The sequence below is a fragment of the Pteropus alecto genome, unplaced genomic scaffold (genome assembly GCF_000325575.1).
Source record: "Pteropus alecto unplaced genomic scaffold, ASM32557v1 scaffold288, whole genome shotgun sequence".
Lineage (NCBI taxonomy): Eukaryota > Metazoa > Chordata > Mammalia > Chiroptera > Pteropodidae > Pteropus > Pteropus alecto.
The window spans coordinates 2,609,788-2,629,364 of NW_006442124.1; the positions used below are offsets into that span (position 1 = coordinate 2,609,788).

Here is a 19,577-nt window from a genome sequence, read left to right on the forward strand (position 1 = left end):
GATGCTGAAGTTCCATATTGTTGTGGAACTTCTAGTGTTTTTTTTTTTTAAATTATGTTGAATCCTTTGTAAAGTCAAGTGTACCTTTATTTTAAAGTCTTTATTCTTAAGTACTTAAAAGATGTTTTGATGTATTATCTTATGTGTTTCCTACTTTTCTTTGAGGAGAGAGTGAGGGTGATATGTATATGTAAATAATGTTTTACTGTAATCATTTCTACTCCACATTTCACTTCAGTTGAAGACATCTTGCAAGGTGATTTTTGCTAAAAGATGTTACTAAAATTTGTCAATTGATCCAATAGGTATGCTTTTGAATCCCCATGACAAGCCAGGCCATAGAGGTGGAATGGCACATGGACACTGCATGAAGTCACTTGCAGGCATGTCATGGACTGGGGTATGGAACAAGGAGAGTGCTGGAGTCAAAAACCTACTGTCAGTGCTTCACAGTGAGTACTAAAACTGCGGTCCCTAACCTTTTCGGCACCAAGGACCAGTGCTCCTATAAGAATCTAATGCCTGACGATCTGAGGTGGAGCTGAGGTGGTGATTGGGCAGCGGCTGCAAATACAGATGAAGCTTCGCTCACTGGTTCACCACCTACATCTTGCTGTGTGGCCCAGTTTCTAGTCACGGACCGGTACTGGTCCACAGCCGGGGGCGGGGAGGAGAGGAGTTGGGGACACCTGCCTACTAAATGTTCAGAGTACAAGGCCAAGAGGTACAGACGAAGTGTCTTGAAGGGAGTCCAATGCCACGCATTCTCTCTCTAAGCAATCAAGCTGCTGAGGATTCTAGAATCTTTGTATGAAAATCAGTTAGAAAAGATTCCCTCATCATCCAGTTCCACAAATAACAGCTCTGGTTAAGCATCCTTAGACCTTAGCATCTATATCACAATAATGCAATGAAAACTCAGATACCGTCAGAGCTGGTTTTTCTGAGAATTACAGCTCAACTAAATGACTTATTATCTTTATAACTTCTGATAATTTACTCAGCCTCCCAGAATTATTTTCCCCATAGAATTGCTGTAAGGATTAAATGAGATACTGCTTAAAACATGCAGTTAATAATAACAATGTTAATAATAACAATGATAGGTTTCCATCTACTTCATAGGCTAAGCGATGGTGTGCCAGGGCTCAGAAGTTGAAAAGTTCAGAAAGACAATGGGCTTTTTATACCTTGTCACAAACAAGCCAGAAGCATTTGGTGCTTTGCCTGACAGAGCAGAAAGTTAAATCATGAAACTGAGCAGGCAGCCAGAAGGTGAAGGCGGAGGTGGAGGAGGAGCAGAAGGTAGATTTTGGCAAGGGAGGCATAATACAAAGCTGGGGTGAGCTGCATCCTAAGAGAGAATAAAGTTCTGGTTGGCAGATAGTATCTCTGTTTGTGTCCTGGTCCTCTAGAGCTTGTCACCAATGCGTGAGTTCCATGCCTCATGTTCATCTGGTGGTCAGTGGAGCTCAGAGCCTCTCCTTCATTGTTTGGCCCAAAGGAGGAGAATTGGACTTTAATTGGGGTGGGATTCCAGGGAATAGAGGCTAAGAGGGCTGGTGGATCTTCCACCCAGACTAAGACTAGAGCAAATAAATATTTTAAGGTCATTAAGTGATTCTAGGTGTGTCCGTAGCTCCGATGTTGAGGGCCTGTCACATTCCTCATGGCTGTCGGGTGTCTGTGTAACGATCATCAAGGAGGAGTAGATAATATTATGCACATTGAACAAACAGAGGCCGTGCGGGAGAGCTGTTTCAAATCATTCACTTCTGGTCCTGCAATTAGTCCTCTACTGAGCTGGGTCTGGGCAGGTCATGGCGAGCTCATCTTCAGAACCTACCCATAGTGACTACTATCGTTTTTTCAATTAAAGCCTGAAATAATTTCTACTAGGCAAACAATTAAAAAAAAAAAAAGCAATTGTTCAGGAGCCAATAGAACAAAGAAAACCAAACCAAGAGGATGGTAAATATTTAAATCTAAATTATATTTAGATACTTAGGTATTTCAAACCAAATAATGGGCTGGCAAAACATTTCTCGTGTTCTCCAATTGAGCAAAGATGCAGGGAGGCCATAAAATACTGTATCTCGCAGTCTACTTTTACTTGAATAAATAAAAAGCTCTTATTCACCAAGTTCCCTTAGTCAAGAAGTAGAAGTGTGATGTTAATGAAGTTAACTGTGAAGAACAAAGTATTTTAACTTCAGATTGTCATTCAAGAAAGAATTTTGAGTACTCCTTTAAAAAAAATTGGCAGTTGTCATTTAATATATGATGTGATCTAGAAGCATATTATTTTTTAATGTTACCTAGGAGATTTCATCAGCTTCATGACATTCTTAATCTTTGGTATAATTGTCTAAATTGATAGAACATCTTTTATTAAACCGATAGAGACACATCCTGCCCTTTTGTAAGTCAAGTAAACAGGTGTGATTATTCAGGGCTCTGAGTTCTCACTTCCTTTGTCTCACTTTTTTTTAACCCTCCTAAAACTCTCTAATAATGATAAAAGTTATATCGTTTTAAAAGATAAGAAGTACCAAAATTATTTTCTCCCCGACCTTTATAGTTTCCAGAACAAGCCGTTTCTGCTAGCAAAATAGTTCAAGCTTTTTCTTACAAAGGATATTGTTCCCTAAGAAAAACATACTATTCCTGATAAGAAAAGTTATTAAGCCCTCGTCCTTTGCTCAGAAAACTGTTCAACCAAAATAAGGTTGAGGGGAATTTTAGGGCTACTGAGGAAAAAACTGAAGGAAAGAATGGGAAAAGTTCCATCGGTTACATTATCTGCAGGTACTCACGTAGTTTTATAAATTTATGACTTATTGAGACAAATAAGACAGCCCTCAAGGATGATAATTCTTGGCAGCCTTTGGATGAAAGCAGCATGTCACACAGCTAAAGTTTAATGTTAAAAGTAACTTTGGTAAAAAAAAAAAAAAAAAAAAAAAAAAAAAAATATATATATATGGAGAATGAGAACAGGACAATTACATAGAGTTAAAAATTCTTGTGTTAACCGTGCTCAAACATCTGAAACTGGCTGTTTCCTATATCCCAGTAGCTCTGATTCAGTTGCCATCTCCTTGTAAACCTGACTCCGTGTGTTTTCATTAAAAATGTTCATTCTGAAAGGCACGGTGCTTTCAAAGGTGCATCCACACTAGTGGTTAACTGCCTGCATCATTTTTTCTGGGGCTTCAAAATAAACAAACATGATCTATTTATCCTTGCAGGTTGCATAGGCTGGGACAATAGGACACTGTTGTCATTAATTCTTAAGGATCTATGGACTACATGCCTGTGAAGGCAAAGTCATAATACAAACATCCTCCCAGTTACCGAAAAAAGTGGGGGTTGCATTGCCTTCGCACTATGTTTGACTTGGCTGGAAGTACAGAGTATAGTCAGGGAAAAGCACGAAGTGTATTAGAGCCACATAAAAGGAAGCATACATTCACAAATAATAAGATTCATTAAGGAAAATAATAGAAGAGGAAGTAGTTGTCATTAACTCTACAATTCATAACTTCGGATTTCGAATTCGCAATAAGCTTTGTGACACGCCACAGTTTTTAACATTCTGCAGCTTTCTAAAAAAAAATTCTGTTCTCAAAAGATGATTGGCTTTGAATGTTAGAATATGCAAATACACATAAAAGACTGACTTTTCTGACCATTTCTTTGTGTTTGAGTATATATTTCTGGATGGCATAATATTTCCACTTGCGCTGGTTTTCTGGCATGAAAATGTTTATTGCGCTCATTAGCTAAGAGGGTATCGGCACGGGTCCAATGAACACAGATCTGCCTTCTGATTTCAGCCATTAAATTGCAATGGGATTCATAGGCTTAACATTGTGGGTGTGAGGATAATAACATGGAACTCCATCGTTAGCCAGTTACCATGGAGGCAGTTAAAGGTCATAGTGCCAGCTGCTAACTAGTTGCCTTTTGAGCTGTGCTTCGCCTCCTGCTCTGTCTTTTCGAGCACGTTCCTATAGGTCTGTCGTGGAATACCTCCACCTACTTTGGTGACACCCTAGCCTCTTCTTTAAGACGACAGGCTCCCTCTTTCCAAGACAATGGTTGCCATGGACCTCTTCTTTCATGTCTGTATTATAGATATGATATAGAATCGGAAGGTAAAGGCTTTAATAAAAAATACAAATTGCCGTTGCTACAGCATCCAAAATGACTTTCTCATTTTCTGCACACCGCTCTACATTCCTAACCAAAAGAGAAAAAAAAAAAAAAAAAAAGTATAGTAAATTCCCATCTCCGTTTAAACTGGTAATGGGTTCGGGCACTGAAGCATTCACAACGTCAAACGTCAACTTCGTCTACATTCGGCCCAAAGTCCTGGGAGTTAATTCTCTGTACTGCATGAGGTGTCAGGGTAATTACCGCTGATCAGCCCCACTTCTCCCCCAGCTTCGCGGCCCCCCTATTTACCGATGCACCGCCACAGCACCAAGCGTTTTCATTCAGCCAAGCTTCTTAATCGAAAGGGTTTGGACAATGTCGGATTTTCAAAGAGAAGTAGGGGAAAAAAATTAAAAGTACTCAAGCAAAATAAAGTGCCTGGTAAGAAACTTGAAAGCTCCACAGAATATTTCCTGATGTCAACACTTTATTTCAATAGGTTTAAAACCTCCTAGTCATTTTCAAAAGAAGTTACCGTGCGCCTTTCCTAGGGCGACCTAACTACATGATTGCATTTGGAAATATTTGGGAAATATATATATATAACTAAACACACACCTACACACACACACATGCCACACACTTTGGGAAAGTTTATTGTTTTGATTCTATTTAGAGAGAAGTCCTAGTTATGTATAGCTATATAAGCCAGAGTACAAAGAAACTTACGCAAAAAAAATGTTGTGCCCCTCTGTTTTAAACATACATTTATATAACTTGTCATTTCATAAAAATAAATTAAGTATTATATGAGCCAAATGTTTCAATTCTACACAAGAGTGGTTTCTGGGACCCTTGGCAGAATGCCACTTTACTCATTTTTATTTCAAACACAATATGAAGTCTTTAATTTTAATATACTTTGTAACTGTAACGGTTATAAGGCATATACTATATTAATTCATCCTCCTTTTTCTGGTCCTGGGCAGATTTCACTGAGTAACAGAAGGATGAACTGATTCCATGTATCTTAACATACTTTAAAATAGTGTGGCAGCATGGGGTGGGAGTGCAGAGCAGGGAGAAAGAGAGAATTGGGTGCTGGGCACTCAGGTCCCAGGGCCCTAAAAGTGGCTTTGGCATGTTATCTTTCCAAGTTCAAGTGATTGCCAGGTAGAAAAGCAAAGTGTGATGCCTTGAGGGAAGTAAAAGTTGCATCTGCCACCAGGGGCTCTTCTCCAGCTCTGAATCCCTGCATACCTCCTTCTTCCGTCTTAGCCTCCTGCAGCTCTTCTGTCTGAAACAAGAGAAGTGTTGGTTAGTCAGCCGATGGAAGCCTCTGTAACTGCCCCATGCAGTGGCAGTATGGTTATGGGCCAGATTTTTCTCCATAGCTCCTTTATCCTCTGAACTCATCTAGCCAACAGTCAGAGAACCGAGCAGGGGAAGAACGCTAGAAGAATGCAGCCCCATTTAATCTGAGACACTCTGCCTGTAAAAGCAGAAGCTGATCCTCAGTAAGAGGGAACAGAGTCACCACGGCAAATACATATGTAAATGCATTAATCCCCAGTGACAGTCCTGAGGTTGCACAGTGACCTCAGTAGCAGAGTGGTATTTCTTCATTAAAGGGGCTGGTGGAGGTGGTGGGAGAGAGAGAAGTGATTTTCATAAGCCGTTTGGCTGTATTCTAGGGGACACCAGAATAACATGTTTCCAGCGATCACAGAGGCTTCAACTCGACTCTTCCTCACTTCTAATCAGAGAATTTCTTCCTGTGCCTTGTTTACTGTTGATATTTTCTGGCTGATTGGAGAGGAATGACATTTTGACAATTTACTGTAGCAGTAAGCACTGTACAAACAAAAGGTGCTGATGAAAACTGGAACCCATTATTATGTAAATGACGGCTGAGTAACACAGAATCCATCTCCCAGTCACCATCATTGAGACCAGTTTTACTCAATGATAATAATTTTCATGATTGCAGACTTCAGAGTGATCAGAAATATGCTTTAGCTGTTGCATTTATCTACTGCTGGTACTTGACCCTTAATTAAATTCTGAAACTTTTTTATATAATAAAGTAAAATACAGCTGACACTTCTGTTCAAACAAAGAGGCTCAAACACAGAGCTACCAAATAAGATAAAGGTATTTCAGGCTTACCTCGCTGTATTTATAGTAAACAAGGATTGTACAGTGTATTTTAAAAGTAAGCTTAAAGTTTAAAATGCAGATGTGTGTTTTCAAGTAATTTCAATTCTGTACTTCTGTGCTGCTCTTCTTAAATGATGCTGACTCTCTGCTAGCTCATCGTGGACACGTCATAATGGGGAAAAAAAATCTGTTTGAAAGACATGTAAATGTGCTCCGAAAATAAGTTCTGTGGGTTCTTTAAATCTTCTGTCTTAATATCTAGACTATTCAAAGCTTCAAAACCGTGCCTCTTATTAAGCTCCACACAGCTTGGTAAGCGTGCATCGAGTTTTGTCAAGGAATATTTTCTTTGTAAACGTGTTCTTGTCTTAAAAGGAGAAAGCCGAAGCAAATTTTAAAGCAGCATTTGCGGCTTTAATGAAAAATTGATTGGCTAAAACAGATGTCAAAGTGAAAATACAAAGAGCCAGGCATTGTGCAGGTATCAGCTGTTTTTTAAGAATGGCTGACAGGAGAAGACACTCTGGCTAATGTGTTCCTATTCTCTTGAAATTCTGCTAATGCTCCAGAGCATTTATTTACCTTGGAGTTTCCTCACTCTTTCAGGGTAGGAAAAAAAGATCTTCATTTTGACCATGGTAATAAGTAAAAGTCAGCTTAAAGGGAGCAATTGTATGAGCCTAGTTTCTAATATTTCCTTAGATACAACAACCCTTTCTAACCAGGCGACTGGCAGAGCCAATGAGCTAAGAAGGTAATTACTTAAGTGGATTTCATGAAGAGGAGAAAGATGATTGTGCCACATTAAATAACAATTGTGTCCTTAATGATGTGTTGGGCTATAATGCAAATATCCCTCCACCATCTCAGGGCAGGGGCTCCAGTGTACCTTTCTAATGACTCCGGTGGCTTCCGTCCCCCTGCCCCTGCTCTGGGTATTCAGAGCCTATGTAAACACCAAGTAAGAGGGTATATTTTTTTTAGATTGTAGCGCCTGCAGCTGCGTGGTCATTGATAAATTGGCTATGAGTTACTGAAATACTGCGTATGAATATAAACGCTGTTGTAGCTTTGTAGCTTACAAAAAGGAATAAAGAAATGTACTTGTCTGGACAGGGAGACTGCAATTCCACAGCCCAGCCTTCCCGAGCTTTCCTTCTTGGTCAAGTGTGAAAGCCCCGTTTACAGGAAATCCAGCAAGATGGTCTCAAAGAGTATGAGCAGGATGTGAATGCAGTGGAAAAAATTGTTATTGAAAAGAGAATTTTTTTAAAAGAAACTGAATAAAGTGTGATTTCACCTTTAAGTATACTCTTGTATAGAAGCAGCAAATAATGTTACAGTATATTCAATTTTATTCCTTTAGAATATCTGAGCATCTGTATCCACTTGCCTTTGGTTAGAGACACCAAGAAAAGAGCACTATAATAAGTAAACCTAATATCTGAATTAAGAGTCACAAGAGATGTTACCTAACCTCAGCGGAAGAATTTTCACAGCAACATAAACTTGAGGGAGAGAAAAAACAAAAACAAAATAAAACATAATTAACCCATGGCTATAAATGCTCTCGGACGCTATTATAATGTCTGTTTCCCTATAGCCCATAATAGTATCTCTTTGTAGACAAGCCCATTGAGTCTTTACAAGGTCATTTATTTCCTGATGTTAAAATTAATAAATGTTATTTCAAGCGATATGATTCAAATGAAATGTAAAAAATGCAATAACAAGTCCAAATATGGAGAAAATGCTTTGCAATAAGACCTAGCTCCTTGATTAGTATTGTACCTGTTTCAGAGCACAGAAATAAGATACCTAAAATCAGAAAACTCTCTGAAACTTCACTATGAGTTCAATATGTTTGGGAATTGGACAAATCTCGTATCTTTTTATCTTTTATTGTTTGTTTGTTTGTTTGTTTGTTTTATGGAGTGAAGACATTTGGATAAGAATAGATTACTGAATTGGAGAACCAGGATCTATGGCACAGGTTAAAAGATATCGTGTTATTGTTCTGAGATCGGACTTCGAAAATAACTACCACAAATTCAAATGCTGTAATCATGAACAAAGCCCCAGCAATGCATCAAGCATCTAGCGTTATAGATATAAGAACACGGCCCCTGAGATGAGCAAGAAGAGGAGGCGGCTGCCAGTTACTGGGTCCTGGGCTAGGATTTGTCAGGTGCCGCCTTACCTAGTGCTTCCTTCCATTTCACAGCCATCTGTGACATAGGGAGTCAAATCCCACAGAAGGCTGCATAACTCTCCCACTTTCTCAGGGCCTGTGTCCAACCCACGTCTGACAGACTCCAAAACAAGACTTGTTTACCGCATGTCCTCATTCAGTGGGTGAGAGCGACCTGTCAATGCTGACATCCAGGTGCAAGAATAAAGCCTCGACCAGGTGCTGTAGTCAACTCAAGAAGGAAGCGGTGGAAGAGCACAGATGGTCACAACGGCCACCTCTCCTCTCGAATATGCTTTTTAAACCAGTATGAGCAGCTTATACTGGACGCTAGCCTCATTATTCAGCAAGTATTGGTACTGAACTCTAAATAGTTAAGTATTTTGGCCCATTTTACAGACCAAGAGGAGTAACAGGTATAAAATAATTTCTCTAAAGTTATGATAAATGAATTATATAGGTAGAAATGGAAGAAAAGCCATGGACGCTTCCATTGGCGGTAGTGGTATCTGCCTTTCCTTGTTACCATATTTCATCCTCAAATAGGCTTCTAGGTTTGTTTGTTATGATCATTTTGGTGACATGCTCAGGTGAGAGGAACCAAGTATGGTACACAACACACGGACTGCCTCAAAATATCTTGGGCATGCTTTTTTTTTTTAAAGGGGAAATCCATTTAAATAATAATGCCGATTATTTTTATTTAGAACTTATTATGTGCAATGCACTGTTCCAAGGGTTTGATGTACATTAACTTCTCAAAACAACTCTATAAGTTAGGTACTATTAATTCCACCCCCTTTTTACAGATGAGGAAACTGCTCCACCAAAAGTAGATGTTAAATATTGGACGCCATGAGGCTGGAGAGTGGAGGGCCAGTGTCTAACCCTGGGATGGGTCTCCGAGCCTGGACCACTGGGCCACACTGCTTCCTGTAAAATGTTTTCAAACAACCTATTTGGATGTTTTTATTTCTTCGTAATGCATGTACAGAATGCAAATTAATATGCACAAAATTTGCATCCTAACCTCAGACTGAAATACAATAAAATATAGACTTAGTTCCAGTGATATCTAGGCTTATCCATGTCACATCTAATGTGCTTCTGTTTGTAGCTAAATAATTATCTAATTTTTCGATGCCAATGAGCCAATCCATATGAATGTTGCTTGCAGAAAAATTTTACTCCTGAAGCACTTTGGGAAAAGATATAAAAGCATCATAATAAAATATCAGCAGAAGATATAAAATGTTTTGGGATGGAGTTAAAAATTAAGTACTTCCTCAAAACGTTTGAGAAAGTAAATTTCTCCGTCTTTAAGTTATTTCTGGATTTCTCTTAAAGTGCTACTCTAATTCTGGAGCAGGTGACAGTGTTCTTCCTTCTTCACTCTCAGAAAGGAACCACCGTCTTTGATGTCATTCCCACATAGCCCCTCAGACTGAGACACAGCGGAGACCACTCCTTGCCTCCAGGAGCTGGTCCCTCACTAGCTCCAGCATGCACTCTGCCTCTCAGGGGGCTGTAAGGAAATTTCTAGATTAGAACTTGGCATCTGTTTGCATGTGACCAGGGTAAAGGTTCGTAACATGTATTGATAACTTTTAGTGCATATTTACTGAGTACCATTGTGTACTCAACATCGAGCACTCCCTGTCCCTCTTGGGAGCACGCCGAGAGATTGCAGAGCAGCTCTCTTTGTGAAGCTCCCCTAAGGCTTGTGGGAAGATGCACCTCCTCCAAATGCAAACAGGAGTCCTAAACTGCATGAGAGCCACTTCACTTTCTTACACGACAGTGCTATTTGTGCTCCCAGGAAGCAGACACAGTGATGAAACTTATGGTGCAAGAGGGCCAGTGGGAGATCTTAAGGGACAAATACGGAGGAAAGAAGTAGAATAAAGCAGTGCAAGGCAGAGGTTGAAGGTGGACTGCCCTGCAGTCTTAGCAAGGTCCAGCTGACCTTGCAGAGCTAGTTCAAAGTCGTCCCAACGTGGAGCAAGGGATTCGGGCCTTTATACCCTTGCAACAACCTATCGCCGATATGGGATGACCTGGGAAGAGGCATGACCTTGGGCAAGGCAGCTCTCTCCAGCCGAGGACAGTTTCAGGAGAGGCTGACAGTTAAGCTATCTGCTACCACCATGCCCAGTGGACAGAATGAGGGATGTGGGAAGCACAGCACCCTATTTTCCGTATCTCATCTTCAACCTGGAATCTTGTGCTACTTAAATTATTAGATGAGAAGCAAATGAAGAGAAAGACTTAATGACTATGAAAGCAGGGCAGGATCTTGGAGGCATCCAAGATAGCACCCTCACAGTGTAGGAATCACTCCTACAGGATCCCAAGTAGCAGGACATCTAGTTTCTATTTAGATACTTCTTGGGACAGGAGCTCACTGTTGGGAAGCCCTAGCTGTCACACGGTTTTTCCTTCTATTGAGCCAAATGTTCTGGGTGGAAATTGATCCTTGATAACAAGATTGTACTGGTTGTATTGACAAATTATTGGCACTGTAGTTTAAACTTGAAAATAGTAGTATGTTTGTGCAAATTCATTTGGACCAAGGACTGAAATAATGGACTAGATATTTATTTGTTTCCTCTTACCCTACAAGGTCTTCTCCAGAGTGGTCAGTGATCTTTTTAAACGAAGGTCCTTGGCGCAAACCCTCCTGTCCACAAGCCCCCTCTCTTCTGGAGTCTGATCGTGGCTCAGCCCTCACCTCCTGCCCACCACTGTTCCCGCGACCTCTTCTCTCTTTCTGCTGTTCTGAAGACACTAGCACCTCATTCTGCTTCAGGCCTTTGTACTTGCTGGGACATCTGCTCTGAACTCATCCCCCAGATTTTGCAAAGCTCCATTCAAATGCCAACTTCTCAGAAGGGCTTCCTGATACTCCGCCATATCAGAATAGCTCCTCGCCCTGTCGACCCTCTCATGCTGCTTGCTTTCTCTTATTAATTCCTGGTAAGGAGTGTGTGTGTGTGTGTGTGTGTGTGTGTGTGTGTGTGTGTGTGTGTGTGTGTTTTGTTCATCACTGTATCCCTAAGCTCCTAGAACAGTTCCTGGCACATAGGAATGTTAAATAAATATTTGTTGAATGAAGACATTAAAAAAATGAACAAACAAAAGCTTGCCAAAAATGTTATAGATAACGTAGTTTGTAAGTTACTAAAATTTTCAAGGAGGAGATAAGAATAAACCCAAGCTCAATGAAAATCATCCAGTAAATAGAAATAAAAGTTATTCTACTGAGTTCAAGTCAAAAGAGAAAAGAATTTACTTTGCAATTAATTTATAGGTACTATATTGCAAATTCCTTGAGGCCGGGGACCAGGTTTCAATCTGGTTTTATCCCCCCAACCTCTTGCTTGGTACCATAAATGTATTTGGCACCCACTAAATGTTTGTTGAACTTAATTAATTTAGTATATCAACAAACCTCATGATTAAAACAAAGCCTTGCGGTCACCTGATACTGTCAAAAACAGAGACTGCCAGACTGTTTCAAGTGTGATTATTTTTTTCTTGATCATCTTTAATAGTATTAAACTAGTGCACTAATTTTTCTCAATTTGTTTGTAGACGTAATTAGAAAAAAAAATTAAATATTGCAATGCTATTTAAAAGGATTTGCGGACTTTCATTGGAATGAAAGCCCCGTTCCGTGATACTCAGGAAGACTAGCTCACAAGCAGCACTTACTGGTGGTATTGTGTTCTGCCCCACGGTGGGTAGAGATGCTGTCTTCATGCTGTAGAGAAATGCTCAGGACACACTCGGTCATTGGAGGGATGTTGTGTGGGAGTTTGGTTTGGTTCCTCTACTTTAGTTTGGTCAACCAGCCACTCTATCTCCTTGTGAGAAGCTGGTGCAGTTATGTGTTGCAGCAAATAAATGACTGACCCTGATTCTCCCTTCTAGGATAAATGCTTCCCTAGGAAGGCCAAGAGAAGTGCCTTTAGCACTGCTTAGCATCCCTTTCACCACAACTTTGGGACATGGTGACCATGAGTGTCAGCTGGTCAATAACGGGCAGAGTCCAGCTTAGCAGAGATGTACTGAAGCAGACAACCATACTGATATTGAAAGCATTCCACCCACCTTCAGATGTGGACAAAATCTCTCCAAGTCCAGGTCAAATCTCCCATCTCCGACGTGCAGGGGCATGAGAAGAGCAGGGTAACAGAGGGACAGTAGTGGGCCTTGTGCATCCTCTTTCTTTGTAAAGTTGTGAAACACGTTTAAGGAGACATTTCATTTTTTTAAAATTATCTCTTTTTTATTATAATAAAAACAACCCATGCTTTGTAAAATATATATATATATTACATGCATGAGTGTATTGCATATATATATATGCAATATATATATGCATATATATATATTGCATATATATATATGCAATACACTCATGCATGTAAGTGAATAAAATCACTTGTAATCCTGCCACATGCAAATCAGCACTTGATAATTTTTTATATGGATGCTACAGACATCTTTCTACATAATACAGTTATCTTCTATTAACTAATAACTAACTCTCAACCATTTAAGAATTCTGCAATTCTACAGTGTTAGAAAAAGGAGTGGTCACCGTACTTGGCATTTATATATAGTCTTTGATCCATTCATTCAATACATTTTTTTGAAGAACCTACTATGTTCTAAGAAATATTCTACAATCTCATGATGCAAATAAAAGATGCTGTTCTTGTCCCCAAGCAGGTCAAAGTGAGAAAAGAAAGTAATTACAGTTCAGTGAATTATATTTCCCTGAGTAGGTACATCTTGCTTAGCCAGAGACTGAGATTTTCAAAAGACATGATAAATGAACTCAGTATTGATGAGTAGGATGCAGTTAATAGAAAAAGAAGTTAGGAGGAGGGGATCAGGATGCAAAAACATGGAGTTGAGAGTAAATATTGTGCTTCTGAGGGATAGCCAGGTCATAAGAAGAACTGAGCACAGGAGGTGGGGAACAAAGTAGAGGAGGTAGAGGATGGATCAGACCAAAAAACACAGGCCTTGTCAGGCATTTGACTCAGGAGGGTTCTGACAAGCCCATATTGGCATTTATTAACCCATTTCCCAGTTAGGAACAAAAAGTGCATCTTGCTGCCAGCATTAATTTAATTTTGCATAAACACGCTCTTTGAGGCTGAAGCAAATAAAACTGTTCTTAGAGTTATTTCTAAACAGAACTTGTCTCTAATACTAATGTAACCGAAATGTATACATAAATTGGATTCATCAAATAATTTCAGCTAACAACTGTTTGGGAACGATGTTATCACACGCAGGAACGCTACGTTTTCTAGGATTCAACATTTTCAGCAATCAAAATTATATTTTGTAAATGGAAATAGCACGACTAAAAACAGAATGCTATTAACAGAATGATATCATTTGTTTCCAAAGACTATCAATATACTAGAGTATAAAAATAATAATAAAAGTGAGATATTTTGCGGCAAATTTGGGGAATCGGGTTGGAACTCTAATCCATGAGTCATCTCAGAATAAATGCTGCTGCCACAAGCGCCGCCAGAGAGTATTCTCGGAGCAAATGGGAAATGGGTTAAGATTAGTCTGATTAACGTCAAACAGTAACTAGGAGAAACTAGAAGCACAGACGGACACAATGAAAAACTTATCTGAGCCCAGGTGGTGAAAAGCTCCTTAGAGGACCCAGAACAGAGGGAATCATGCTGGGAGCAGTGAAGAGAAGGAGGAAACAAGAGGGAGACAAGCTAGAAGGGGTCAGGTCAGGCATGGAGGCAACGGGTAGGACACAGGGGTCAAGAGTCAGCCTTCTGAGGAAAATGATTAATAAGATTTTGGGGGCATGAAATCGGCCTGAGTGGATAACCCAAAGCAAACCAAGGAAAGGAAGTTGGAACTTAGTCCATGAATTAAGCTCTACAACAGGAATTAGTGAAAAAGTCCAGACGTGGTGGCTATGCAGGTGTTTGAGTCACAACCCGGACAGAGTGGACACCAGGCATACAGGAGCAGGACTATTTTCCCCATTCTAGACTTCACTTAAAATATCCACCTTCAGAAAATTTCTCCATGTTTTTTTTCTGTATTTTACTACTCACATTTCACCTAATTTCATCAAAGCTACTCTCTTCTCCTTCTTCCTCTTTCACACACACACACACACACACACACACACGCATACACACAGATACACACACACACACGCACACACACATGCACGTATGCACAATTGTAAAGCTATCTTTTCCTCTCCCTATAGCTGTCAATTCTTACCTAGATTTCATAGGAAATGATCTAAGTTTTGGAGACTTAATTAGAAACATTACCACTAGACCCCGGTTAGGGCCTCACCAACCTCCCATCCCCAGTTCCGCCGGGCCCCCGCCATTGCGCACGGGTCCCCGCCGTTGCGCTCGCGTCCTGCGTTGGCCCGCTGGCTGTGAGGCGGAGATAAAGGACAGGTTCTTTCCCTTGCTCTCACCTCTTCTTCCTCCACCTGCCACGTACTGGGCCTGGGCTCTCGCTAGGCCTCGTGCGTCAGTGTGATCCGCCGAGGCCCTCGCGAGCCTAGGAGCGAGGTGCGGTGGCTGCAGGGGACAGCGGTATGGCGGTGACTACAGCCTGCTCCCACGCCCCACAGCCGGTGGCCTTGCACCTGTCCGATCCGCAGAGACCTGCCGAGGGGCGGCAGTGGAGGTTTTGGCAAGCAGTCTTTCTCTGGGGTTGTGTAGAGCTGACATCCTGGAGTCCACCATGAATGGACAGTTGGACCTCAGTGGGAAGCTAATCGTCAAAGCTCGACTCAGCGAGGAAAGTCGACGACTACCCATTCCTAATGAAGATGTTACTTATGATGAACGAGTGCTAGTAATGCAACGAGTGTTCAGAGGAAATGAAGTTACAATAAAGGAGAAAGATGAACATGGTGATCTTATAACAATTTTTGATAGTTCTGACCTTTCTTTTGCAATTCAATATAGTAGGATAGCGAAACTGACATTATTTGTTAATGGCTAACCAAGACCTCCATGAATCAAGTCAGATGAAATAAATATCTCCATCGAGAACTGACAGAACTTCGAAATAAAGTGAGTCGCTTGTTGGAGAGTTTGGAACCACCTGGAGAACCTGGACCTTCCACCAATATTCCTGAAAATGGTAGTGTGGATGGTAGGGAAGAAAAGCCCGCTGACTCTGATTCTTCTAGAAAACAGTCTCTTTGGTTTACAGCATCAAGTATGTCAGCTTTGGATCCTTTAAAAAAAAAAAAACAAGATGAAATCAATAAAAATGTCATGTCAGCGTTTAGGTTAACAGCCAATCAGGTTTAGGGCCACCCAGTGCTCCTGCGGAAGATGGATCTGGAAACACCTGGCAGTATCGCTTCCTCCTCCGCAGCTCATCCACCAGGAGTTCAGCCACAACAGCCGCCACGTACTGGAGCTCAGACACAAGCAAGCCAGATATTCCAACAGTAACAGTACATACTACAGGCTGGTTATAGTGCTCAGCTGCCACAGACGCGGGCTCAGCCTACACTGTGGTATGGTATTCAGCATTCATCAGGCTCTAGTCAGCAGATTGGGATCCCAGAAGCCTCAGCAGTTCCAGGGCTATGACCAGCAACCAACTTTCCAGTCACAGCTCCTGCCCTTTCTGGTCATCCTCAGCAACTGCTGGCTTAACCCACACAGCAGTAGCAGGCGAGCAATTACCCACCCTCCACGCGCTTATAATACCCAAACTCTCAGCCTCCTGTTTATACTGTGGCCCGTGCCTCACAACCTGGAATAGCTCCAGACCAACCCGGGGCCTATCAACCAATACCAGGTTTTAGTGCACCTCCTGGAAGTACCACGCCCCCTCCTCCGAGGGGGCCTAGCCGATAGCAGGTAACCACCACCCTCCCTCTGGTGGTGGCCACACCAGGCCTGGACCTGGTTATGGATAAAGGGACTCAGCTGCGCTGATGAATATAGCCACGTGCTGTTTGCCTCTCAAAAGACTCCAACACTATTTTATTTTAATTTGTATTTGAAGTTCAGAAATTTAAAAAGCAGAACATTTCTCATATCGTTGCTGTTAATTGAAAGTACAATTTGCTAGAACACAAACAAGGCCAAAAGAAAGTCTTTTCTTCCCTTGCTTAAAAGTACAGCAGCTTCGTAGTAATTTTGGAACGCTACTCTTACGTGTGTGTAAAGTGATTGACTCTCCAGCTTGTCTTGTCCAGGGGATATTAAAATGATAGGTTGAAGTTTAGCCATCTTACTTGGCTTTTTACTATTAACATGATGTACTAAAAGTACATACATCCCTTTGAGAAGACAACTAGATATTATTATGTAACGTTGATAGGTTAATAAAGTTGAATCCATTAAAAAAGGAAATATTACCATTAGATGTTTCCATTAGAAGCTACACACACACACACACACGATAATCTGTCTACAATCTCGTTTTTAAAATTAAACCTACATTTCCTCAAGCGTTAGCATTTTAGATCAAAATTTTAAAGGGGTTTCTTAGTTAATTTTACCACCTTATCATTTTTCTGCTTGGTTGAATTTACCAGCATGGCAACCACACTGACGTTTGGCTTATTACAGTATATAGAGTTTTTAGCCATACACTTGCCATAGAGTGAAAAGACTTATAGGTTAGATCTAGAATGTAATCACTTTTGTAATACAATTCTTTGGGAAAATGTGTACTGAGAGCCCAAGTAACATACTTCAAATTAGCATGTAGAAGTTACCTGCTCACAATTTGAAGTTTATTGAATAGAGATATATGTAAATATATCTAGATAGAACTCTAGATATAAGACATAATTGTGTCATAGCTAAAGATGATGTTTCACAGCAGGGTAAATTAGCACATTTGTGATTTATCCATATGTTTAACATCACTTGCAAAAATCTAATCATTAGTTGAAGAAAACCTTATGTCTCAATCAGAAAAATTTCTATATGAACATTGTTTACTGAGCATAGATTCTTGGAACAAATGGCAAGATCTAAAAAGTCAAACAAGTTGTGAATTCAAAACAATTTCATTTGCTGAGGGCCACTTGTCAACAGTGTAGTATCTTTAACTAAACCAAATCTTACAAAAAATTGAAGAAAGCATAATTAACCAAAGAACAAGCTAACTTGTTCTTTCCCACCACAGATTAATCTTAAGGCGTAAATAGTACAAGCAAGCAGGAATTTGGAAAAACATGTCCCAAAGTATATTCTGTAAAAGATTAGTGAGTGCCCCATAAAATGTTAACAGTTATTCTATTTAAAAAAAAAAAAATTAGTTGAGTAGGTTTGGGCATGCTGTGTTAATCATTGTTAAACAGCTTTTCTCCAGAACTTAGAGGCTTTGCTGTCAGGTGTTGACAATTTCTAAGGAGGACACAGTTTATTTGTGCCTCAGCAATTGGTAGTGGAACTTTGTATTTCACGTGGCAGAGGGCCAAGGCTAGGATGAGAAGACCTTTAAAAATGGGTGAAAATACTGGTCATTTCTAACCACACTTCCAGCCCGAAATTGGTCCCAGGGTCATTCACCACGGCTTTGTCACAAATGCAGGTCTGAGAAACTAGGCACAGAGCAAGATGTCACTATATCCACGCCTTTCAAACAAATTTAGGGGAAAGAGAAAAAAATTAAGAAAGTTTCCCAGAGCTGCCATTTTAAAAAAGCATGGTGTTCCAGGAGGAGATGGGCGGGAACACAGGAGAGGGCAGGGAGGGGTCTCTGCATCACCAGAGGTACCTGGAGGGACCAAAGTAATGAGTCACTTCCCTCCACCCAGCTAATCTACTCTCTAAAAACTGGGCAACAAACTTTAATATCCTTGTGTCCTCGGCTGTCACAAAGGGATGGGCCAATTTAGCCACAACTGGGAAACACCCTCAGACATCCCCACCACAAGGATGGGTCCTTACCTCTGAAAGCTAGACCCGTATCACTCCACAATGATGGTGTTTTACATTTGGAATTAATATTTAATTCATTGATACTAGTCCTGAAAGCTGAAACTACTTTCAGAGTTGGCAAGGGGACTCTAAATTTATGTTTTAATTAGTTGGCCATTTCATCAAAAGGTAGACACGGTGTCTGTGGTTTCGAACTTTGAAATAAACCCTATATGAGGAAAAAAAAAAAGCCAGGCACATAGAGCTCATTCATGCACATGTTTACGGTTTCTTTACCTGTGAAAAAGAAAGATTTTGTGAAGGTGTATTCTGGGGAAAATTTACACAGGTTTCTTGTTCATCAAATTAAGCCAGCACATATATTGCTTCTTAGAATGTGAACTTGGGGTATGGCTGCTTAAATTTCAGAGGGGGTGTTTTTTTTGTATGCAGTTTTTTCTGGATTGTTCAATGAAGATACCACACACAGGAAACAAAGTTTACAAAGGAAATTTCACATAGAACAATTTCTTTAAGTATGTACACTCAAGTACTATGAATTAAACTGTAAGAGACATTCCTTGTTGGAAAAGAAACCAGAAGCTGTTGCAGAAGTTGACAGGCAACCAGAACAGGTTTTCAATGCTTTCAGTAAGGATTCAGCAAAATCAATGAGATTATTCGTATTCAAACAAAATCTTGATTTCTTCAAACGAAAGCTGGAAAATAGGAGTTAACCATAGCTTTGCTTCTCCTCGGTCGAACCCTAGAATTGGCCCATGCACGGCACACAGGGCTCCGTCTGCACTAGCCACACATTCAGCCTGTGGCGCGACGACCCTAGGGACAGATGTTACAGGGAAAGGAGAAGGTCATTAACGGTTTCATCCCCACTATTGTGAGACGAAAGCCCATTCTTATGATGCACTCTGCTCTAAGAGGGCTAGAAAACCAGTATCTTTCATAGTAATGACTTCCAGTTTACAGCCTTCATTTGTTATATTTCCTCAATAGCTGTTGTGTTGAGATTAACTGCATAAATGGTCTGCAGCTGTCTGTTATGAATTAAGGGAGTTTAATCAAAGTATTTCTAATGTACAGCATAATGATAATACATGGGGGAAGTACTATTTAAGAGA

At 40.4% G+C, this 19,577-nt stretch overlaps 1 pseudogene; it reads left to right on the forward strand.

Annotated features, from left to right (window-relative positions):
* Positions 1-15,280: 15,280 nt before the first annotated feature.
* LOC102889850 lies at positions 15,281-16,478 on the forward strand (annotated as a pseudogene).
* The last annotated feature ends 3,099 nt before the right edge of the window (positions 16,479-19,577 follow it).